The sequence below is a fragment of the Coregonus lavaretus genome (genome assembly GCF_964263955.1).
Source record: "Coregonus lavaretus genome assembly, contig: HAP1_SCAFFOLD_235, whole genome shotgun sequence".
In the NCBI taxonomy this organism is placed as follows: Eukaryota; Metazoa; Chordata; class Actinopteri; order Salmoniformes; family Salmonidae; genus Coregonus; species Coregonus lavaretus.
In genome coordinates, this window is record NW_028161059.1 from 547,013 (window position 1) to 573,399 (window position 26,387).

At 50.2% G+C, this 26,387-nt stretch overlaps 1 pseudogene across 1 annotated transcript in view; it reads right to left on the bottom strand.

The window, feature by feature from the left end:
- Nucleotides 1-26,387, bottom strand: part of LOC311121139 (regulator of G-protein signaling 7-like) — a 79,896-nt pseudogene that overhangs the window by 29,139 nt on the left and 24,370 nt on the right. The window contains exons 6-9 of the transcript in view: nucleotides 19,924-19,998; nucleotides 18,602-18,700; nucleotides 18,329-18,390; nucleotides 17,297-17,407 (exon numbers count right to left, since the gene is read on the bottom strand). The product of the transcript in view is annotated as a regulator of G-protein signaling 7-like (transcript). The remainder of the gene's footprint in view (nucleotides 1-17,296; nucleotides 17,408-18,328; nucleotides 18,391-18,601; nucleotides 18,701-19,923; nucleotides 19,999-26,387) is intronic.

A 26,387-nucleotide genomic window follows, 5' to 3' on the forward strand; every position in this document is an offset into this window, starting at 1 on the left:
AACAGGGGTCTGCTGGGCCTCTTCCCAGTACCTTCCCTAGGCTGGCTAGCCACTCACTGCTTAATAACAGGGGTCTGCTGGGCCTCTTCCCAGTACCTTCCCTAGTCTGGCTAGCCACTCACTGCTTAATAACAGAGGTTTGTTGCACACCAACAGGTCCTCAGTGTTTAATGGTAGAGTCTGGTCTCTACACAGCAGGGAGGAGAGGAGAGTGGGTCAGGGTCATCTTTCCTGGTTGAGGAGTGATTAACTGCTTCTATTCTCGTTTTTATGAGAGATATTACTGTGATGAAAATGCCAGATTGTCTGCATAATCAGTTCCTAAATCCTAAACAAATTCACGGCAACACAGTATTATACAGAGCCATGATCTCACAGCAACACAGTATTATACTGAGCCATGATCTCCCAGCAACACGGTATTATACAGAGCCATGATCTCCCAGCAACACAGTATTATACGGAGCCATGATCTCCCAGCAACACAGTATTATACGGAGCCATGATCTCCCAGCAACACAGTATTATACTGAGCCATGATCTCCCAGCAACACGGTATTATACAGAGCCATGATCTCCCAGCAACACAGTATTATACAGAGCCATGATCTCCCAGCAACACAGTATTATACGGAGCCATGATCTCCCAGCAACACAGTATTATACGGAGCCATGATCTCCCAGCAACACAGTATTATACTGAGCCATGATCTCCCAGCAACACGGTATTATACAGAGCCATGATCTCCCAGCAACACAGTATTATACAGAGCCATGATCTCCCAGCAACACAGTATTATACAGAGCCATGATCTCACACACAGTATTATACAGAGCCATGATCTCCCAGCAACACAGTATTATACAGAGCCATGATCTCCCAGCAACACAGTATTATACTGAGCCATGATCTCCCAGCAACACAGTATTATACAGAGCCATGATCTCCCAGCAACACAGTATTCTACAGAGCCATGATCTCACACACAGTATTATACAGAGCCATGATCTCCCAGCAACACGGTATTATACAGAGCCATGATCTCACACACAGTATTATACAGAGCCATGATCTCCCAGCAACACAGTATTATACAGAGCCATGATCTCCCAGCAACACAGTATTATACAGAGCCATGAACTCCCAGCAACACAGTATGATACAGAGCCATGATCTCCCAGCAACACAGTATTATACAGAGCCATGATCTCACACACAGTATTATACAGAGCCATGATCTCCCAGCAACACGGTATTATACAGAGCCATGATCTCCCAGCAACACAGTATTATACAGAGCCATGATCTCCCAGCAACACAGTATTATACAGAGCCATGAACTCCCAGCAACACAGTATTATACAGAGCCATGATCTCCCAGCAACACAGTATTATACAGAGCCATGATCTCCCAGCAACACAGTATTATACGGAGCCATGATCTCCCAGCAACACAGTATTATACAGAGCCATGATCTCACAGCAACACAGTATTATACAGAGCCATGATCTCATGGAAGTCCCATCTCCAATTACTCAGCAAACAGCAGAATATATTTACAACTTGATTTAAACTACATCTGATGGCACAATAGGGACTGTGAAATTACACACACACACACACACACACATTATCACACTAACACACAAACACACACACACATTATCACACTAAAACACACACACACACACAATCACACTAACACACACACACACACATTATCACACTAACACACACACACACACATTATCACACTTACACACACACACATACAGTGAGGGAAAAAAGTATTTGATCCCCTGCTGATTTTGTACGTTTGCCCACTGACAAAGAAATGATCTATAATTTTAATGGTAGGTTTATTTGAACAGTGAGAGACAGAATAACAACAAAAAATCCAGAAAAACGCATGTCAAAAATGTTATAAATTGATTTGCATTTTAATGAGGGAAATAAGTATTTGACCCCCTCGTAATCAGAAAGATTTCTGGCTCCCAGGTGTCTTTTATACAGGTAACAAACTGAGATTAGGAGCACACTCTTAAAGGGAGTGCTCCTAATCTCAGTTTGTTACCTGTATAAAAGACACCTGTCCACAGAAGCAATCAATCAATCAGATTCCAAACTCTCCACCATGGCCAAGACCAAAGAGCTCTCCAAGGATGTCAGGGGCAAGATTGTAGACCTACACAAGGCTGGAATGGGCTACAAGACCATCGCCAAGCAGCTTGGTGAGAAGGTGACAACAGTTGGTGCGATTATTCGCAAATGGAAGAAACTCAAAATAACTGTCAATCTCCCTCGGCCTGGGGCTCCATGCAAGTCTCACCTCGTAGAGTTGCAATGATCATGAGAACGGTGAGGAATCAGCCCAGAACTACACGGGAGGATCTTGTCAATGATCTCAAGGCAGCTGGGACCATAGTCACCAAGAAAACAATTGGTAACACACTATGCAGTGAAGGACTGAAATCCTGCAGCGCCCGCAAGGTCCCCCTGCTCAAGAAAGCACATACACAGGCCCGTCTGAAGTTTGCCAATGAACATCTGAATGATTCAGAGGAGAACTGGGTGAAAGTGTTGTGGTCAGATGAGACCAAAATCGAGCTCTTTGGCATCAACTCAACTCGCCGTGTTTGGAGGAGGAGGAATGCTGCCTATGACCCCAAGAACACCATCCCCACCGTCAAACATGGAGGTGGAAACATTATGCTTTGGGGGTGTTTTTCTGCTAAGGGGACGGGTCAACTTCACCGCATCAAAGGGACGATGGACGGGGCCATGTAACGTCAAATCTTGGGTGAGAACCTCCTTCCCTCAGCCAGGGCATTGAAAATGGGTCGTGGATGGGTATTCCAGCATGACAATGACCCAAAACAAACGGCCAAGGCAACAAAGGAGTGGCTCAAGAAGAAGCACATTAAGGTTCTGGAGTGTCCTAGCCAGTCTCCAGACCTTAATCCCATAGAAAATCTATGGAGGGAGCTGAAGGTTCGAGTTGCCAAACGTCAGCCTCGAAACCTTAATGACTTGAAGAAGATCTGCAAAGAGGAGTGGGACAAAATCCCTCCTAAGATGTGTGCAAACCTGGTGGCCAACTACAAGAAACGTCTGACCTCTGTGATTGCCAACAAGGGTTTTGCCACCAAGTACTAAGTCATGTTTTGCAGAGGGGTCAAATACGTATTTCCCTCATTAAAATGCAAATCAATTTATAATTTATAACATTTTTGACATGTGTTTTTCTGGATTTTGTTGTTGTTATTCTGTCTTTCACTGTTCAAATAAACCTACCATTAAAATTATAGACTGATCATGTCTTTGTCAGTGGGCAAACGTACAAAATCAGCAGGGGATCAAATACTTTTTTCCCTCACTGTACACATGCACACACACACATTCTACCACACTAACACACACACACAATCACACTAACACACACTTTAACACACACACACACACACACACACACACATTCAATCACACTAACACACACACACACATTATCACACTAACACACACACACACACACACACTATCACACTAACACACTCACACACACTATCACTAACACACACACACACACACACATTATCACACATTCTTTTTAGTTGTATAGTTTGTATTTGAATGTATTTTAAATGTGTGACTGTTCTTGTCTATCAGTGTTTCTTGTTATTCGTTATGTGGGGCTGGGGTGGGGTGGGGTTGTGCCCAGCTGGGGTGATGTGGGGCTGGGGTGGGCCCAGCTGGGGTGATGTGGTCCTCTGTAGCTCAGCTGGTAGAGCACGGCGCTTGTAACGCCAGGGTAGTGGGTTCGATCCCCGGGACCACCCATACACAAAAATGTATGCACGCATGACTGTAAGTCGCTTTGGATAAAAGCGTCTGCTAAATGGCATATTATTATTATTATTATTATTATTATGTGGGGCTGGGGTGGGCCCAGCTGGGGTGATGTGGTGGGGCTGGGGTGGGGACAGCTGGGGTGATGTGGGGCTGGGGTGGGGGGGAGCTGGGGTGATGTGGGGCTGGGCCCAGCTGGGGTGATGTGGAGCTGGGCCCAGCTGGGGTGATGTGGGGCTGGGCCCAGCTGGGGTGATGTGGTGGGGCTGGGCCCAGCTGGGGTGATGTGGTGGGGCTGGGCCCAGCTGGGGTGATGTGGTGGGGCTGGGCCCAGCTGGGGTGATGTGGTGGGGCTGGGCCCAGCTGGGGTGATGTGGTGGGGCTGGGCCCAGCTGGGGTGATGTGGGGCTGGGGTGGGGACAGCTGGGGTGATGTGGGGCTGGGGTGGGGGGGAGCTGGGGTGATGTGGAGCTGGGCCCAGCTGGGGTGATGTGGTGGGGCTGGGGTGGGGACAGCTGGGGTGATGTGGGGCTGGGGTGGGGGGGAGCTGGGGTGATGTGGGGCTGGGCCCAGCTGGGGTGATGTGGGGCTGGGCCCAGCTGGGGTGATGTGGAGCTGGGCCCAGCTGGGGTGATGTGGGGCTGGGCCCAGCTGGGGCTAGGGCTGCTACTGAGGGAGAGGGCTCATTAGAAACAGAGAGACAACATGGAGGTAACCCCTCTGAGATACAGATGAACCCTGACTCTAGGAACCAACCTCAGGGGAGGGAGGGAGAAGCCCTGTTCATACCTGGCGCTAACATGCCTCCTTTGTCCTGATCGTGCCCACATTATTAGACAGGTGTATACGATTAAAATACACATTGTGATCTGAGCATCCAATTGCAGTGCATTTTGCAGTTGGTTCCAGCAATGAGGTGCTTTAAAACTAACAGCGGATTTACCTAGTTCGGTGGAGACCCGAGGAACCTGAAGAGTTAAACAACCTCGTGAGCGGGTTTGGTATCTCATGGTTTTATATATTTGAACAACGAAGTTAGGTAAGATGGAAGCTTATGTAGTACGGCTTTGTAAACAGAAAGGGAGTAATGAGTTGATTTACGGGACTTTTAATGAGGACCAGACAACCTTTTGATACAGGATTCAGTGGTGAGTATTAAAACTGTCACCTGTGATAAAGTGAAGGGTGCTCTGGTAGACGGCATCCAATGGTTTAAGAGTAGTGGCTGCTGCATTCTGGTTAATGGAGTCACCATAGTCAAGAACTGGCAGGAAAGTTGACTATCTGCTTCCTGCTATTTAGAGAGAGGCAATATCTATTTCTAAAAAATAAACCCACATTAAATCTTAGCTTTTAACTAGCTCATCCGTATGTTTTTTAAACATTAAGTCTTTATCAATCCAAATGCCCAGATATTTATAGGCGGGAACCCGATCAATGGGAGAACCAGCCAATGAATAAATATGTAAATCCATCTGAAACATTTTTTGAGAGAATTAGAGAACAATGTGTTTAGTCTCTTCTGCATTAAGGACACATTTTAAACCAACCAGGTCTTTCTGTAAGGTAACGATGTCAGATTGCAACTCTAACATAGCCTGGTCAACAGTTGGGGAATACATAACAGTGTCGTCTACATACAGATGAATATTACAAGTTTTAACAGATAGACCAATGTTATTTACCTAAATAGTCAAGAGAACAGGTCCCAGTACCGACCCCTGTGGTACACCTTTTGAAATATCAAGGAAACTAGACTCAATCTGTTCTGAGGTGACTAAAGGACTCCCTCTAGTGGGATGAGATGAATTTTCAGAGATTATCCTTTCAAATGGGTGGCCAGCTAAAGCTAAACGGATATTAAAAGCATCACAAATATCAATGTTGTCTAGTATGGGACCAGCGCTGTCAACCTGCTGGGGTAACGAGGGGGTGGAGTTGTCTAGTATGGGACCAGGGCTGTCAACCTGCTGGGGTAACGAGGGGGTGGAGTTGTCTAGTATGGGACCAGCGCTGTCAACCTGCTGGGGTAACGAGGGGGTGGAGTTGTCTAGTATGGGACCAGGGCTGTCAACCTGCTGGGGTAACGAGGGGGTGGAGTTGTCTAGTATGGGACCAGGGCTGTCAACCTGCTGGGGTAACGAGGGGGTGGAGTTGTCTAGTATGGGACCAGGGCTGTCAACCTGCTGGGGTAACGAGGGGGTGGAGTTGTCTAGTATGGGACCAGGGCTGTCAACCTGCTGGGGTAACGAGGGGGTGGAGTTGTCTAGTATGGGACCAGGGCTGTCAACCTGCTGGGGTAACGAGGGGGTGGAGTTGTCTAGTATGGGACCAGGGCTGTCAACCTGCTGGGGTAACGAGGGGGTGGAGTTGTCTAGTATGGGACCAGCGCTGTCAACCTGCTGGGGTAACGAGGGGGTGGAGTTGTCTAGTATGGGACCAGGGCTGTCAACCTGCTGGGGTAACGAGGGGGTGGAGTTGTCTAGTATGGGACCAGGGCTGTCAACCTGCTGGGGTAACGAGGGGGTGGAGTTGTCTAGTATGGGACCAGGGCTGTCAACCTGCTGGGGTAACGAGGGGGTGGAGTTGTCTAGTATGGGACCAGGGCTGTCAACCTGCTGGGGTAACGAGGGGGTGGAGTTGTCTAGTATGGGACCAGCGCTGTCAACCTGCTGGGGTAACGAGGGGGTGGAGTTGTCTAGTATGGGACCAGGGCTGTCAACCTGCTGGGGTAACGAGGGGGTGGAGTTGTCTAGTATGGGACCAGGGCTGTCAACCTGCTGGGGTAACGAGGGGGTGGAGTTGTCTAGTATGGGACCAGCGCTGTCAACCTGCTGGGGTAACGAGGGGGTGGAGTTGTCTAGTATGGGACCAGCGCTGTCAACCTGCTGGGGTAACGAGGGGGTGGAGTTGTCTAGTATGGGACCAGGGCTGTCAACCTGCTGGGGTAACGAGGGGGTGGAGTTGTCTAGTATGGGACCAGGGCTGTCAACCTGCTGGGGTAACGAGGGGGTGGAGTTGTCTAGTATGGGACCAGGGCTGTCAACCTGCTGGGGTAACGAGGGGGTGGAGTTGTCTAGTATGGGACCAGGGCTGTCAACCTGCTGGGGTAACGAGGGGGTGGAGTTGTCTAGTATGGGACCAGGGCTGTCAACCTGCTGGGGTAACGAGGGGGTGGAGTTGTCTAGTATGGGACCAGGGCTGTCAACCTGCTGGGGTAACGAGGGGGTGGAGTTGTCTAGTATGGGACCAGGGCTGTCAACCTGCTGGGGTAACGAGGGGGTGGAGTTGTCTAGTATGGGACCAGGGCTGTCAACCTGCTGGGGTAACGAGGGGGTGGAGTTGTCTAGTATGGGACCAGGGCTGTCAACCTGCTGGGGTAACGAGGGGGTGGAGTTGTCTAGTATGGGACCAGCGCTGTCAACCTGCTGGGGTAACGAGGGGGTGGAGTTGATTAGTATGGGACCAGGGCTGTCAACCTGCTGGGGTAACGAGGGGGTGGAGTTGTCTAGTATGGGACCAGGGCTGTCAACCTGCTGGGGTAACGAGGGGGTGGAGTTGTCTAGTATGGGACCAGCGCTGTCAACCTGCTGGGGTAACGAGGGGGTGGAGTTGTCTAGTATGGGACCAGCGCTGTCAACCTGCTGGGGTAACGAGGGGGTGGAGTTGTCTAGTATGGGACCAGGGCTGTCAACCTGCTGGGGTAACGAGGGGGTGGAGTTGTCTAGTATGGGACCAGCGCTGTCAACCTGCTGGGGTAACGAGGGGGTGGAGTTGTCTAGTATGGGACCAGGGCTGTCAACCTGCTGGGGTAACGAGGGGGTGGAGTTGTCTAGTATGGGACCAGGGCTGTCAACCTGCTGGGGTAACGAGGGGGTGGAGTTGTCTAGTATGGGACCAGGGCTGTCAACCTGCTGGGGTAACGAGGGGGTGGAGTTGTCTAGTATGGGACCAGGGCTGTCAACCTGCTGGGGTAACGAGGGGGTGGAGTTGTCTAGTATGGGACCAGGGCTGTCAACCTGCTGGGGTAACGAGGGGGTGGAGTTGTCTAGTATGGGACCAGGGCTGTCAACCTGCTGGGGTAACGAGGGGGTGGAGTTGTCTAGTATGGGACCAGGGCTGTCAACCTGCTGGGGTAACGAGGGGGTGGAGTTGTCTAGTATGGGACCAGCGCTGCCAACCTGCTGGGGTAACGAGGGGGTGGAGTTGTCTAGTATGGGACCAGGGCTGTCAACCTGCTGGGGTAACGAGGGGGTGGAGTTGTCTAGTATGGGACCAGGGCTGTCAACCTGCTGGGGTAACGAGGGGGTGGAGTTGTCTAGTATGGGACCAGGGCTGTCAACCTGCTGGGGTAACGAGGGGGTGGAGTTGTCTAGTATGGGACCAGCGCTGTCAACCTGCTGGGGTAACGAGGGGGTGGAGTTGTCTAGTATGGGACCAGGGCTGTCAACCTGCTGGGGTAACGAGGGGGTGGAGTTGTCTAGTATGGGACCAGGGCTGTCAACCTGCTGGGGTAACGAGGGGGTGGAGTTGTCTAGTATGGGACCAGCGCTGTCAACCTGCTGGGGTAACGAGGGGGTGGAGTTGTCTAGTATGGGACCAGCGCCTTCAACCTGCTGGGGTAACGAGGGGGTGGAGTTGTCTAGTATGGGACCAGGGCTGTCAACCTGCTGGGGTAACGAGGGGGTGGAGTTGTCTAGTATGGGACCAGGGCTGTCAACCTGCTGGGGTAACGAGGGGGTGGAGTTGTCTAGTATGGGACCAGGGCTGTCAACCTGCTGGGGTAACGAGGGGGTGGAGTTGTCTAGTATGGGACCAGGGCTGTCAACCTGCTGGGGTAACGAGGGGGTGGAGTTGTCTAGTATGGGACCAGGGCTGTCAACCTGCTGGGGTAACGAGGGGGTGGAGTTGTCTAGTATGGGACCAGGGCTGTCAACCTGCTGGGGTAACGAGGGGGTGGAGTTGTCTAGTATGGGACCAGGGCTGTCAACCTGCTGGGGTAACGAGGGGGTGGAGTTGTCTAGTATGGGACCAGGGCTGTCAACCTGCTGGGGTAACGAGGGGGTGGAGTTGTCTAGTATGGGACCAGGGCTGTCAACCTGCTGGGGTAACGAGGGGGTGGAGTTGTCTAGTATGGGACCAGCGCTGTCAACCTGCTGGGGTAACGAGGGGGTGGAGTTGATTAGTATGGGACCAGGGCTGTCAACCTGCTGGGGTAACGAGGGGGTGGAGTTGTCTAGTATGGGACCAGGGCTGTCAACCTGCTGGGGTAACGAGGGGGTGGAGTTGTCTAGTATGGGACCAGCGCTGTCAACCTGCTGGGGTAACGAGGGGGTGGAGTTGTCTAGTATGGGACCAGCGCTGTCAACCTGCTGGGGTAACGAGGGGGTGGAGTTGTCTAGTATGGGACCAGGGCTGTCAACCTGCTGGGGTAACGAGGGGGTGGAGTTGTCTAGTATGGGACCAGCGCTGTCAACCTGCTGGGGTAACGAGGGGGTGGAGTTGTCTAGTATGGGACCAGCGCTGTCAACCTGCTGGGGTAACGAGGGGGTGGAGTTGTCTAGTATGGGACCAGGGCTGTCAACCTGCTGGGGTAACGAGGGGGTGGAGTTGTCTAGTATGGGACCAGGGCTGTCAACCTGCTGGGGTAACGAGGGGGTGGAGTTGTCTAGTATGGGACCAGCGCTGTCAACCTGCTGGGGTAACGAGGGGGTGGAGTTGTCTAGTATGGGACCAGCGCTGTCAACCTGCTGGGGTAACGAGGGGGTGGAGTTGTCTAGTATGGGACCAGCGCTGTCAACCTGCTGGGGTAACGAGGGGGTGGAGTTGTCTAGTATGGGACCAGGGCTGTCAACCTGCTGGGGTAACGAGGGGGTGGAGTTGTCTAGAATGGGACCAGCGCTGTCAACCTGCTGGGGTAACGAGGGGGTGGAGTTGTCTAGTATGAGACCAGCGCTGTCAACCTGCTGGGGTAACGAGGGGGTGGAGTTGTCTAGCATGGGACCAGGGCTGTCAACCTGCTGGGGTAACGAGGGGGTGGAGTTGTCTAGTATGGGACCAGCGCTGTCAACCTGCTGGGGTAACGAGGGGGTGGAGTTGTCTAGTATGGGACCAGGGCTGTCAACCTGCTGGGGTAACGAGGGGGTGGAGTTGTCTAGTATGGGACCAGCGCTGTCAACCTGCTGGGGTAACGAGGGGGTGGAGTTGTCTAGTATGGGACCAGGGCTGTCAACCTGCTGGGGTAACGAGGGGGTGGAGTTGTCTAGTATGGGACCAGGGCTGTCAACCTGCTGGGGTAACGAGGGGGTGGAGTTGTCTAGTATGGGACCAGGGCTGTCAACCTGCTGGGGTAACGAGGGGGTGGAGTTGTCTAGTATGGGACCAGGGCTGTCAACCTGCTGGGGTAACGAGGGGGTGGAGTTGTCTAGTATGGGACCAGGGCTGTCAACCTGCTGGGGTAACGAGGGGGTGGAGTTGTCTAGTATGGGACCAGGGCTGTCAACCTGCTGGGGTAACGAGGGGGTGGAGTTGTCTAGTATGGGACCAGCGCTGTCAACCTGCTGGGGTAACGAGGGGGTGGAGTTGATTAGTATGGGACCAGGGCTGTCAACCTGCTGGGGTAACGAGGGGGTGGAGTTGTCTAGAATGGGACCAGCGCTGTCAACCTGCTGGGGTAACGAGGGGGTGGAGTTGTCTAGTATGGGACCAGCGCTGTCAACCTGCTGGGGTAACGAGGGGGTGGAGTTGTCTAGTATGGGACCAGGGCTGTCAACCTGCTGGGGTAACGAGGGGGTGGAGTTGTCTAGTATGGGACCAGCGCTGTCAACCTGCTGGGGTAACGAGGGGGTGGAGTTGATTAGTATGGGACCAGGGCTGTCAACCTGCTGGGTAACGAGGGGGTGGAGTTGTCTAGTATGGGACCAGCGCTGTCAACCTGCTGGGGTAACGAGGGGGTGGAGTTGTCTAATATGGGACCAGCGCTGTCAACCTGCTGGGGTAACGAGGGGGTGGAGTTGTCTAGTATGGGACCAGGGCTGTCAACCTGCTGGGGTAACGAGGGGGTGGAGTTGTCTAGTATGGGACCAGCGCTGTCAACCTGCTGGGGTAACGAGGGGGTGGAGTTGTCTAGTATGGGACCAGCGCTGTCAACCTGCTGGGGTAACGAGGGGGTGGAGTTGTCTAGTATGGGACCAGGGCTGTCAACCTGCTGGGGTAACGAGGGGGTGGAGTTGTCTAGTATGGGACCAGGGCTGTCAACCTGCTGGGGTAACGAGGGGGTGGAGTTGTCTAGTATGGGACCAGGGCTGTCAACCTGCTGGGGTAACGAGGGGGTGGAGTTGTCTAGTATGGGACCAGCGCTGTCAACCTGCTGGGGTAACGAGGGGGTGGAGTTGTCTAGTATGGGACCAGCGCTGTCAACCTGCTGGGGTAACGAGGGGGTGGAGTTGTCTAGTATGGGACCAACGCTGTCAACCTGCTGGGGTAACGAGGGGGTGGAGTTGTCTAGTATGGGACCAGGGCTGTCAACCTGCTGGGGTAACGAGGGGGTGGAGTTGTCTAGAATGGGACCAGCGCTGTCAACCTGCTGGGGTAACGAGGGGGTGGAGTTGTCTAGTATGGGACCAGCGCTGTCAACCTGCTGGGGTAACGAGGGGGTGGAGTTGTCTAGTATGGGACCAGGGCTGTCAACCTGCTGGGGTAACGAGGGGGTGGAGTTGTCTAGTATGGGACCAGGGCTGTCAACCTGCTTGGGTAACGAGGGGGTGGAGTTGTCTAGTATGGGACCAGGGCTGTCAACCTGCTGGGGTAACGAGGGGGTGGAGTTGTCTAGTATGGGACCAGGGCTGTCAACCTGCTGGGGTAACGAGGGGGTGGAGTTGTCTAGTATGGGACCAGGGCTGTCAACCTGCTGGGGTAACGAGGGGGTGGAGTTGTCTAGTATGGGACCAGCGCTGTCAACCTGCTGGGGTAACGAGGGGGTGGAGTTGTCTAGTATGGGACCAGGGCTGTCAACCTGCTGGGGTAACGAGGGGGTGGAGTTGTCTAGTATGGGACCAGGGCTGTCAACCTGCTGGGGTAACGAGGGGGTGGAGTTGTCTAGTATGGGACCAGGGCTGTCAACCTGCTGGGGTAACGAGGGGGTGGAGTTGTCTAGTATGGGACCAGGGCTGTCAACCTGCTGGGGTAACGAGGGGGTGGAGTTGTCTAGTATGGGACCAGCGCTGTCAACCTGCTGGGGTAACGAGGGGGTGGAGTTGTCTAGTATGGGACCAGCGCTGTCAACCTGCTGGGGTAACGAGGGGGTGGAGTTGTCTAGTATGGGACCAGCGCTGTCAACCTGCTGGGGTAACGAGGGGGTGGAGTTGTCTAGTATGGGACCAGGGCTGTCAACCTGCTGGGGTAACGAGGGGGTGGAGTTGTCTAGTATGGGACCAGGGCTGTCAACCTGCTGGGGTAACGAGGGGGTGGAGTTGTCTAGTATGGGACCAGGGCTGTCAACCTGCTGGGGTAACGAGGGGGTGGAGTTGTCTAGTATGGGACCAGGGCTGTCAACCTGCTGGGGTAACGAGGGGGTGGAGTTGTCTAGTATGGGACCAGGGCTGTCAACCTGCTGGGGTAACGAGGGGGTGGAGTTGTCTAGTATGGGACCAGGGCTGTCAACCTGCTGGGGTAACGAGGGGGTGGAGTTTTGTTTCAAAGATTTGACCACTTTCCAGAAGTTGGCTGGATTACCATCACTGTCCGATACACAATTCAAGAAATATGCTGATTTAGTATTTTTACCCAGGGATCTCCTTTTCAAATGTCTGAAGGACTGCCAGTCAGTACTTCCTGTAATTTCTCAGCCAATTCATGCATCAACCAAGGATTAGATCTGTCTTTTGCCCTTAGTTTTTAATACGGCACATGTTTTATCTGCAACAGAGTTAAACAGGGGAAATAAAACAATGAAGAGCCTGATCTAAGTCAGCGATAGTTGGCACAATCCCCCCAGTCACTCAACCCAGTCACTCAACCCCAACACAATCAATCAATCAATCAATCAATCAATTTTATTTTATATAGCCCTTCTTACATCAGCTAATATCTCGAAGTGCTGTACAGAAACCCAGCCTAAAACCCCAAACAGCTAGTAATGCAGGTGTAGAAGCACGGTGGCTAGGAAAAACTCCCTAGAAAGGCGAAAACCTAGGAAGAAACCTAGAGAGGAACCAGGCTATGAGGGGTGGCCAGTCCTCTTCTGGCTGTGCCGGGTGAAGATTATAACAGAACCATGCCAAGATGTTCAAAAATGTTCATAAGTGACAAGCATGGTCAAATAATAATCAGGAATAAATCTCAGTTGGCTTTTCATAGCCGATCATTAAGAGTTGAAAACAGCAGGTCTGGGACAGGTAGGGGTTCCATAACCGCAGGCAGAACAGTTGAAACTGGAATAGCAGCAAGGCCAGGCGGACTGGGGACAGCAAGGAGTCACCACGGCCGGTAGTCCCGACGTATGGTCCTAGGGCTCAGGTCTCTCAGTTGGCTTTTCATAGCCGATCATTAAGAGTTGAAAACAGCAGGTCTGGGACAGGTAGGGGTTTCGTAACCGCAGGCAGAACAGTTGAAACTGGAATAGCAGCAAGGCCAGGCGGACTGGGGACAGCAAGGTGTCATCATGCCCGGTAGTCCTGACGTATGGTCCTAGGGCTCAGGTTCTCAGAGAGAAAGAGAGAACGAGAGAATTAGAGAGAGCATACTTAAATTCACACAGGACACTGGATAAGACAGGAGAAGTACTCCAGGTATAACCAACTAACCCCAGCCCCCCGACACATAAACTACTGCAGCATAAATACTGGAGGCTGAGACAGGAGCGGTCCGGAGACACTGTGGCCCCATCCGAAGAAACCCCCGGACAGGGCCAAACAGGAAGGATATAACCCTACCCACTCTGCCAAAGCACAGCCCCCGCACCACTAGAGGGATATCCTCAACCACCAACTTACAATCCTGAGACAAGGCCGAGTATAGCCCACAGAGGTCTCCACCACAGCACAAACCAAGGGGGGGCGCCAACCCAGACAGGAAGATCACGTCAGTAACTCAACCCACTCAAGTGACGCACCCCTCCCAGGGACGGCATGAAAGAGCACCAGCAAGCCAGTGACTCAGCCCCTGCAACAGGGTTAGAGGCAGAGAACCCCAGTGGAGAGGGGAACCGGCCCGGCAGAGACAGCAAGGGCTGTTCGTTGCTCCAGAGCCTTATCGTTCACCTTCACACTCCTGGGCCAGACTACACTCAATCATATGACCTACTGAAGAGATAAGTCTTCAGTAAAGACTTAAAGGTTGAGACCGAGTCTGCGTCTCTCACATGGGTAGGCAGACTGTTCCATAAAAATGGAGATCTATAGGAGAAAGCCCTGCCTCCCGCTGTTTGCTTAGAAATTCTAGGGACAATTAGGAGGCCTGCGTCTTGTGACCGTAGCGTACGTATTGGTATGTACGGCAGGACCAACTCGGAAAGATAGGTAGGAGCAAGCCCATGTAACGCTTTATAGGTTAACAGTAAAACCTTGAAATCAGCCCTTGCCTTAACAGGAAGCCAGTGTAGGGAAGCTAGCACTGGAGTAATATGATCAAATTTCTTGGTTCTAGTCAGGATTCTAGCAGCCGTATTTAGCACTAACTGAAGTTTATTTAGTGCTTTATCCGGGTAGCCGGAAAATAGAGCATTGCAGTAGTCTAACCTAGAAGTAACAAATGCATGGATTAATTTTTCTGCATCATTTTTGGACAGAAAATTTCTGATTTTTGCAATGTTACGTAGATGGAAAAAAGCTGTCCTTGAAACAGTCTTGATATGTTCGTCAAAAGAGAGATCAGGGTCAAGAGTAACGCCGAGGTCCTTCACAGTTTTATTTGAGACGACTTTACAACCATCAAGATGAATTGTCAGATTTAACAGAAGATCTCTTTGTTTCTTGGGACCTAGAACAAGCATCTCTGTTTTGTCCGAGTTTAAAAGTAAAAAGTTTTCAGCCATCCACTTCCTTATGTCTGAAACACAGGCTTCTAGCGAGGGCAATTTTGGGGCTTCACCATGTTTCATTGAAATGTACAGCTGTCAATCCCCCCAGTCACTCAACCCCAACACAATCCCCCCAGTCACTCAACCCCAACACAATCCCCCCCAGTCACTCAACCCCAACACAATCCCCCCAGTCACTCAACCCCAACACAATCCCCCCAGTCACTCAACCCCAACACAACCCCCCCAGTCACTCAACCCCAACACAATCCCCCCCAGTCACTCAACCCCAACGCAATCCCCCCAGTCACTCAACCCCAACACAATCCCCCCAGTCACTCAACCCAGTCACTCAACCCCAACCCAATCCCCCCAGTCACTCAACCCCAACACAATCCCCCCAGTCACTCAACCCCAACACAACCCCCCCAGTCACTCAACCCCAACACAATCCCCCCGGTCACTCAACCCCAACACAATCCCCCCAGTCACTCGACCCCAACACAATCCCCCCAGTCACTCAACCCCAACACAATCCCCCCAGTCACTCAACCCCAACACAATCCCCCCAGTCACTCGACCCCAACACAATCCCCCCAGTCACTCAACCCCAACACAATCCCCCCAGTCACTCAACCCCAACACAATCCCCCCAGTCACTCAACCCCAACACAATCCCCCCAGTCACTCAACCCAGTCACTCAACCCCAACCCAATCCCCCCAGTCACTCAACCCCAACACAATCCCCCCAGTCACTCAACCCCAACACAATCCCCCCAGTCACTCAACCCAGTCACTCAACCCCAACCCAATCCCCCCAGTCACTCAACCCCAACACAATCCCCCCAGTCACTCAACCCCAACGCAATCCCCCCAGTCACTCAACCCCAACGCAATCCCCCCCAGTCACTCAACCCCAACGCAATCCCCCCCAGTCACTCAACCCCAACACAATCCCCCCAGTCACTCAACCCCAACCCAATCCCCCGTCACTCAACCCCAACCCAATCCCCCCAGTCACTCAACCCCAACGCAATCCCCCCAGTCACTCGACCCCAACACAATCCCCCCAGTCACTCAACCCCAACACAATCCCCCCAGTCACTCAACCCCAACACAATCCCCCCCAGTCACTCAACCCCAACACAATCCCCCCAGTCACTCAACCCCAACACCATCCCCCCAGTCACTCAACCCCAACACAATCCCCCCAGTCACTCAACCCCAACACAATCCCCCCAGTCACTCAACCCCAACGCAGACCCAAAATATTAGCTCATTCCTTATTGGCTGTAAACTTCTGAGGGGCATTTGTTAGAATAATATCTAAAAGAGTTGGGTTTTCCAGTTGGTTTAGTTATCAGGAGAGTTAGTTGGGGCGAGTTGGTTTAGTTATCAGGAGAGTTAGTTGGGGCGAGTTGGTTTAGTTATCAGGAGAGATAGTTGGGGCGAGTTGGTTTAGTTATCAGGAGAGTTAGTTGGGGGGAGTTGGTTTAGTTATCAGGAGAGTTAGTTGGGGGGAGTTGGTTTAGTTATCAGGAGAGTTAGTTGGGGCGAGTTGGTTTAGTTATCAGGAGAGTTAGTTGGGGCGAGTTGGTTTAGTTATCAGGAGAGTTAGTTGGGGCGAGTTGGTTTAGTTATCAGGAGAGTTAGTTGGGGCGAGTTGGTTTAGTTATCAGGAGAGTTAGTTGGGGCGAGTTGGTTTAGTTATCAGGAGAGTTAGTTGGGGCGAGTTGGTTTAGTTATCAGGAGAGTTAGTTGGGGCGAGTTGGTTTAGTTATCAGGAGAGTTAGTTGGGGCGAGTTGGTTTAGTTATCAGGAGAGTTAGATTTTGCTCAGTACAAATATCTTTCAGCCCATCAGACACTGGCATCAACCAATCTTAGATTCAGATCACCCACTATCGATAAATCAGATGGATCATAGTTAGACGTCAGGTCAGACAGTTTGCTAAGAGCACATATGGAGGCCGAGGGAGGGCGATAAATCCTCACTAGTGTCAGATGGGCATTATTACCAAGTCCCACATTTAAAGACTAGACATTCAAATTGCTCAGGGATGGGATACAGAAACATTTACATTGCTCTTTATGTATATGATGACACCCCGTCCTCTGCCAACTCTATCAGATCTAAAACCATTATAACCAGTCAGAGACACATCAGAGTCCAGTACAGACTTCTTTAACAAAGATTCGGTTACAACCAGAATGTCCCGCGTTGGTTTAAGAAGCCAGTTACAATAAATACAATTTTTTATTGTAACTCTGACAGAGAGAAAGAGCGATAGACTGAGGGCAGGTAGCTTAGTGGTTAAGAGCGTTGTGCCAGTAACCGGAAAGGTCGCTGGTTCTAATCCCCGAGCCGAATAGGTGAAAAATCTGTCGATGTGCCCTTGAGCAAGGCACTTAAGGATGAGGGTAAACCCACCTGGCCTCCAGTTCCCAGACGGTGGTGTCGTCAGAGACCCAGGGGTTAGACGGCTCCGAGGAGGTGAAGAAGGGGTCATACTCCACGTACTGCTCTGTGTAGCTCAGCAAGCTGCAGAGGGAATACAGCAATCACACTGCTCACTGCAATACTTACAATATAGCTATAGTGAAACCATGATGCCACAATAACAGCCTTGATTACCAGTCTGTTTTCAGAGACTAATCCTCCAATAACAGCCTTGATTACCAGTCTGTTTTCAGAGACCGCTCCAATAACAGCCTTGATTACCAGTCTGTTTTCAGAGACCACTCCAATAACAGCCTTGATTACCAGTCTGTTTTCAGAGACCGCTCCAATAACAGCCTTGATTACCAGTCTGTTTTCAGAGACCGCTCCAATAACAGCCTTGATTACCAGTCTGTTTTCAGAGACTAATCCTCCAATAACAGCCTTGATTACCAGTCTGTTTTCAGAGACTAATCCTCCAATAACAGCCTTGATTACCAGTCTGTTTTCAGAGACTAATCCTCCAATAACAGCCTTGATTACCAGTCTGTTTTCAGAGACCACTCAAATAACAGCCTTGATTACCAGTCTGTTTTCAGAGACTAATCCTCCAATAACAGCCTTGATTACCAGTCTGTTTTCAGAGACCACTCCAATAACAGCCTTGATTACCAGTCTGTTTTCAGAGACCAATCCAATAACAGCCTTGATTACCAGTCTGTTTTCAGAGACTAATCCTCCAATAACAGCCTTGATTACCAGTCTGTTTTCAGAGACTAATCCTCCAATAACAGCCTTGATTACCAGTCTGTTTTCAGAGACTAATCCTCCAATAACAGCCTTGATTACCAGTCTGTTTTCAGAGACTAATCCTCCAATAACAAGTTAGGAACTATATGAGGTACTGTCAGAGGCCATCACAGGAGGGTCAGTTTCACTTCCAATTTAATTAGGAAAGAAGTTGCATGAAAAATCTGTAAATATGCATAGAGGTGTGTGTTGCATTAGAAGAAAACAGCCTACCTTTCTGCCACCTTGGACATTTTTAACCGATGCCTGTCTAGTTGGGCTTGCCAGTATTGAATCTGAAAGGAGAAGGTGCCAATGTGATGGCATGCTGCTCTGTCAGATAACCAGTCAAGCTAACAATCATTCTGTCAGATAACATGATTTTAGATGTCTCAATCTCCCAGTAAACACTCTGTGTGACATGTCATTGCATTTTGATGGATATCTGTTGACATCCGCCCTAGAATAACCCTCTTTTGTAATGTGTCCTTGAATTGACGACATTACCTGGTCACGTATCTCCTCCTCTGTGGGATCTTTGACCTCTGGAGCGGGGGTGTGGGTGGGGCTGTGGCTCCGAATGTCATTCTGGAGGCCGTACACAGACTGGAGAGGACCACCATTCAGATGCACAGAGAGAGAGAAGAGCCCATTCAAACTGACGTACAGAGGAGCAAAACAAGGACAGCCCATTCACACACACAGAGAAAGAGGAGGGAGAGGAGAATGTTGCTGTATTCTTTCTCTCTCTCTCTCTTTCACTCTCTCACTCTCTGTCACTGCTGTCACCACATCCTCTCTCTCTGTCACTGCTGTCACCACATCCTCTCTCTGTCTCTGCTGTCACCACATCCTCTCTCTGTCACTGCTGTCACCACATCATCTCTCTCTGTCTCTGCTGTCACCACATCCTCTCTCTCTGTCACTGCTGTCACCACATCCTCTCTCTCTGTCACTGCTGTCACCACATCCTCTCTCTCTGTCACTGCTGTCACCACATCCTCTCTCTCTGCTGTCACCACATCCTCTCTCTCTGTCTCCACATCCTCTCTTTCTGTCACTGCTGTCACCACATCCTCTCTCTCTGTCACTGCTGTCACCACATCCTCTCACCACATCCTCTCTCTCTGCTGTCACCACATCCTCTCTCTCTGTCTCCACATCCTCTCTTTCTGTCACTGCTGTCACCACATCCTCTCTCTCTGTCACTGCTGTCACCACATCCTCTCTCTCTGTCACTGCTGTCACCACATCCTCTCTCTCTGTCACTCCTGTCTCCACATCCTCTCTCTCTGTCACCACATCCTCTCTTTCTGTCACTGCTGTCACCACATCCTCTCTCTCTGTCACTCCTGTCTCCACATCCTCTCTCTCTGTCTCCACATCCTCTCTTTCTGTCACTGCTGTCACCACATCCTCTCTCTCTGCTGTCACCACATCCTCTGTCTCTGTCACCACATCCTCTCTTTCTGTCACTGCTGTCACCACATCCTCTGTCTCTGTCTCCACATCCTCTCTCTCTGTCTCTGCTGTCACCACATCCTCTCTCTCTGTCACTGCTGTCACCACATCCTCTCTCTCTGTCACTGCTGTCACCACATCCTCTCTTTCTGTCACTGCTGTCACCACATCCTCTCTTTCTGTCACTGCTGTCACCACATCCTCTCTCTCTGCTGTCACCACATCCTCTCTCTCTGTCACCACATCCTCTCTTTCTGTCACTGCTGTCACCACATCCTCTCTTTCTGTCACTGCTGTCACCACATCCTCTCTCTCTGTCTCTGTCTCCACATCCTCTCTCTTATTACAGTACATATGACAGTCTATACCTTTCTTGTTTTATGAGGCTGCTTCATCCTTGATGACTTCTTGATGTCAGCTTCTGTTGTGTTCACACATCCAGGCTGTGGAGAGGAACAAGGACAAACATCAATGATACATTTGGGGTCATTCCATGAAAAGTGGTAGTTACAGTCTGGACTCGGGATGGACTCAGGAGAGGCAAAAGTCGAGAGCCGTGCGTCCTCCGAAACACGACCCTGCCAAGCCGCACTGCTTCTTGACACACTGCTCGCTTAACCCGGAAGCCAGCCGCACCAATGTGTCGGAGGAAACACCGTACAACTGCCGACCGTGTCAGGAGTCGCTAGAGCATGATGGGACAAGGACATCTCGGCCAGCCAAACCCTCCCCTAACCCGGACGACGCTGGGCCAATTGTGCGTCGCCTCATGGGTCTCCCGGTCGCGGCCGGCTGCGACAAAGCCCGGGATCAAACCCGAATCTGTAGTGACGCCTCAAGCACTGCAGTGCCTTAGACCGCTGTAGTGCCTTAGACCGCTGTAGTGCCTTAGACCGCTGTAGTGCCTTAGACCGCTGTAGTGCCTTAGACCGCTGTAGTGCCTTAGACCGCTACAGTGCCTTAGACCGCTGCACCACTCGGGAGGCCGCCCTTCGATATTTTATGTAGAAATTGTGCACCAATATTGCATTTTTAAAGCCTGTTATAATAACTGAAGTGCCCTTTAATATAGACCACATGGAGAATTCAATAAATCTGACTTGCTAAAGTCCCTCTGTGCACCCTCTGTGACTTCTAGGAAGATTTTCACCCACTTAATCCCAACATTTCTCCAGGTTTTCACCACCATTGTAAAGCCCTAGTCATTTCTGAAGATGATCTATTTCATGTGACTAAGTGAGTCATTTTACATGAACTGAACTCTCGTTTTAATATCGTGAAACTATTCCTTTTTTCATTTTATTCTAAAGAAACACTGAACATCTAATCATCAAATCATATTGTAAAAGTGGTTGAGCTGGTTCTAATCTAATAATCTTTTTGGCCATTTCCTGGTGTTTTATGGTGGAAAGCTGAACGGGTCGAGCATAATACTCAACCCTATTACTCATTGATAGAAAGGCTAGAAATGTTTTAATGATTTCAACTTTTTTGTGAAGCTTGCATTCAATTGCCACTCCCTGTTGCATCCAACAAGCCTCCATTGCCCCTGTCACGATCTGATTTATGGCTGATTTAAGGTGAAATCCTCAACCCTGTTATGGTCAACCCTGTTACGGTCAACCATGTTACGGTCAACCCTGTTGCGGTCAACCCCGTTACGGTCAACCCTGGTTACGGTCAACCCTGTTACGGTCAACCATGTTACGGTCAACCATGTTACGGTCAACCCCGTTACGGTCAACCCCGCTACGATCAACCCCGTTACAGTCCACCACGTTGCGGTCCACCCTGTTGCGGTCCACCCTGTTGCGGTCCACCCTGTTGCGGTCCACCCTGTTACGGTCCACCCTGTTACGGTCCACCCTGTTACTATATTTGGCGCTTAATAGTCACCTACTATAATGTTTTATTCTTTATTTAACCCCTTGAGATGGGAAAACGTGAAGTTTATGAAGTTGAACATGTGCTTTTTAATAACAGAATGTTAAAATGAGGTGAAATCAAACGTTTTGCTTTTACCATGTTACACATCTCAAAAGGCACCGAATCGGTGGAACGACCAAATTTCCACGTCTACATTTTTTCAGACACTCTTATCCAGAGCGACTTACAGTAGTGAGTTACATTTTCGTTCTGGTCCCCCCCCGTGGAGCAAACAAACACTCCAACTATGCTGTGCTCCTCTCAAGTAGAGCAGAGGACACATTTCTGCTGGACAAATAAAATGGTAAATACTGTAACTGTAAGCGTTGATTTCTTTCCAAGGTGTTATTTAGTTAAGCCAAGACGGCTCCATATACACTACACCGTCTTGTTATACAACATCACGTCAACCCCTGAAGAGTCAAGCAGCACATCCACAGACAGACATAGGATGCCTCCCAAATGGCACCCTATTTAGTTCACTACTTTTGACCAGGGCCAATAGGGTGGTGTAGTAGTCTAGTATACCACAGCAGCGTGGGTTCCAATCCTGCCCAGTGCTATTTCCGCAACTCTCTCCTCTATCGGTCCTCTATTATCTATCCTGTCTAATACACAGAAGATATGAGAGGAGTGGGACTCACCCTCGCCCCCCCCCCAAAAAAAAAGTAGTGCTCTTAATAGAGAATAGGGTGCGATTTGGAACACAAACGCTACCTGCAGTCCTGGGAGTATGACTTATCTACAGCACACATGACATGATACTCCATCTGAACAGTATGTCCCATTAGGCCAATAACACTACTGACTGAACACCAGGGAGTTAGACAGTTCTCATTACATTTACATTTACGTCATTTAGCAGACGCTCTTATCCAGAGCGACTTACAGTTTGTGAGTGCATACATATATATATTTTTTTTATACTGGCCCCCCGCAGGAATCAAACCCACAACCCTGGTTGCAAACGCCATGCTCTACCAACATCCCTGCCGGCCATTCCCTCCCCTACCCTGGACGACGCTGGGCCAATTGTGCGCCACCCCATGGGTCTCCCGGTCACGGCCGGCTACTCATCTCCAACAGTATGTCCCATTAGGCCAATAACACTACTGACTGAACACCAGGGAGTTAGACAGTCCTCATCTCCAACAGTATGTCCCATTAGGCCAATAACACTAATGACTGAACACCAGGGAGTTAGACAGTCCTCATCTCCAACAGTATGTCCCATTAGGCCAATAACACTACTGACTGAACACCAGGGAGTTAGACAGTCCTCATCTCCAACAGTATGTCCCATTAGGCCAATAACACTAATGACTGAACACCAGGGAGTTAGACAGTCCTCATCTCCAACAGTATGTCCCATTAGGCCAATAACACTACTGACTGAACACCAGGGAGTTAGACAGTCCTCATCTCCAACAGTATGTCCCATTAGGCCAATAACACTACTGACTGAACACCAGGGAGTTAGACAGTCCTCATCTCCAACAGTATGTCCCATTAGGCCAATAACACTACTGACTGAACACCAGGGAGTAAGACAGTCCTCATCTCCAACAGTATGTCCCATTAGGCCAATAACACTACTGACTGAACACCAGGGAGTTAGACAGTCCTCATCTCCAACAGTATGTCCCATTAGGCCAATAACACTACTGACTGAACACCAGGGAGTTAGACAGTCCTCATCTCCAACAGTATGTCCCATTAGGCCGATAACACTACTGACTGAACACCAGGGAGTTAGACAGTCCTCATCTCCAACAGTATGTCCCATTAGGCCAATAACACTAATGACTGAACACCAGGGAGTTAGACAGTCCTCATCTCCAACAGTATGTCCCATTAGGCCAATAACACTAATGACTGAACACCAGGGAGTTAGACAGTCCTCATCTCCAACGGTATGTCCCATTAGGCCAATAACACTACTGACTGAACACCAGGGAGTTAGACAGTCCTCATCTCCAACAGTATGTCCCATTAGGCCAATAACACTACTGACTGAACACCAGGGAGTTAGACAGTCCTCATCTCCAACAGTATGTCCCATTAGGCCAATAACACTACTGACTGAACACCAGGGAGTTAGACAGTCCTCATCTCCAACAGTATGTCCCATTAGGCCAATAACACTACTGACTGAACACCAGGGAGTTAGACAGTCCTCATCTCCAACAGTATGTCCCATTAGGCCAATAACACTACTGACTGAACACCAGGGATTTAGACAGTCCTCATCTCCAACAGTATGTACCATTAGGCCAATAACACTACTGACTGAACACCAGGGAGTTAGACAGTCCTCATCTCCAACAGTATGTCCCATTAGGCCAATAACACTACTGACTGAACACCAGGGAGTTAGACAGTCCTCATCTCCAACAGTATGTCCCATTAGGCCAATAACACTACTGACTGAACACCAGGGAGTTAGACAGTCCTCACCTCCAACAGTATGTCCCATTAGGCCAATAACACTACTGACTGAACACCAGGGAGTTAGACAGTCCTCATCTCCAACAGTATGTCCCATTAGGCCAATAACACTAATGACTGAACACCAGGGAGTTAGACAGTCCTCATCTCCAACAGTATGTCCCATTAGGCCAATAACACTAATGACTGAACTCCAGGGAGTTAGACAGTCCTCATCTCCACCAGTATGTCCCATTAGGCCAATAACACTACTGACTGAACACCAGGGAGTTAGACAGTCCTCATCTCCAACAGTATGTCCCATTAGGCCAATAACACTACTGACTGAACACCAGGGAGTTAGACAGTCCTCATCTCCAACAGTATGTCCCATTAGGCCAATAACACTACTGACTGAACACCAGGGAGTTAGACAGTCCACATCTCCAACAGTATGTCCCATTAGGCCAATAACACTACTGACTGAACACCAGGGAGTTAGACAGTCCTCATCTCCAACAGTATGTCCCATTAGGCCAATAACACTACTGACTGAACACCAGGGAGTTAGACAGTCATCATCTCCAACAGTATGTCCCATTAGGCCAATAACACTACTGACTGAACACCAGGGAGTTAGACAGTCCTCATCTCCAACAGTATGTCCCATTAGGCCAATAACACTACTGACTGAACACCAGGGAGTTAGACAGTCCTCATCTCCAACAGTATGTCCCATTAGGCCAATAACACTACTGACTGAACACCAGGGAGTTAGACAGTCATCATCTCCAACAGTATGTCCCATTAGGCCAATAACACTACTGACTGAACACCAGGGAGTTAGACAGTCCTCATCTCCAACAGTATGTCCCATTAGGCCAATAACACTACTGACTGAACACCAGGGAGTTAGACAGTCCTCACCTCCAACAGTATGTCCCATTAGGCCAATAACACTACTGACTGAACACCAGGGAGTTAGACAGTCCTCATCTCCAACAGTATGTCCCATTAGGCCGATAACACTACTGACTGAACACCAGGGAGTTAGACAGTCCTCATCTCCAACAGTATGTCCCATTAGGCCAATAACACTAATGACTGAACACCAGGGAGTTAGACAGTCCTCATCTCCAACAGTATGTCCCATTAGGCCAATAACACTAATGACTGAACACCAGGGAGTTAGACAGTCCTCATCTCCAACAGTATGTCCCATTAGGCCAATAACACTACTGACTGAACACCAGGGAGTTAGACAGTCCTCATCTCCAACAGTATGTCCCATTAGGCCAATAACACTACTGACTGAACACCAGGGAGTTAGACAGTCCTCATCTCCAACAGTATGTCCCATTAGGCCAATAACACTACTGACTGAACACCAGGGAGTTAGACAGTCCTCATCTCCAACAGTATGTCCCATTAGGCCAATAACACTACTGACTGAACACCAGGGAGTTAGACAGTCCTCATCTCCAACAGTATGTCCCATTAGGCCAATAACACTACTGACTGAACACCAGGGATTTAGACAGTCCTCATCTCCAACAGTATGTACCATTAGGCCAATAACACTACTGACTGAACACCAGGGAGTTAGACAGTCCTCATCTCCAACAGTATGTCCCATTAGGCCAATAACACTACTGACTGAACACCAGGGAGTTAGACAGTCCTCATCTCCAACAGTATGTCCCATTAGGCCAATAACACTACTGACTGAACACCAGGGAGTTAGACAGTCCTCACCTCCAACAGTATGTCCCATTAGGCCAATAACACTACTGACTGAACACCAGGGAGTTAGACAGTCCTCATCTCCAACAGTATGTCCCATTAGGCCAATAACACTAATGACTGAACACCAGGGAGTTAGACAGTCCTCATCTCCAACAGTATGTCCCATTAGGCCAATAACACTAATGACTGAACTCCAGGGAGTTAGACAGTCCTCATCTCCAACAGTATGTCCCATTAGGCCAATAACACTACTGACTGAACACCAGGGAGTTAGACAGTCCTCATCTCCAACAGTATGTCCCATTAGGCCAATAACACTACTAACTGAACACCAGGGAGTAAGACTATCCTCATCTCCAACAGTATGTCCCATTAGGCCAATAACACTACTGACTGAACACCAGGGAGTTAGACAGTCCTCATCTCCAACAGTATGTCCCATTAGGCCAATAACACTACTGACTGAACACCAGGGAGTTAGACAGTCCACATCTCCAACAGTATGTCCCATTAGGCCAATAACACTACTGACTGAACACCAGGGAGTTAGACAGTCCTCATCTCCAACAGTATGTCCCATTAGGCCAATAACACTACTGACTGAACACCAGGGAGTTAGACAGTCATCATCTCCAACAGTATGTCCCATTAGGCCAATAACACTACTGACTGAACACCAGGGAGTTAGACAGTCCTCATCTCCAACAGTATGTCCCATTAGGCCAATAACACT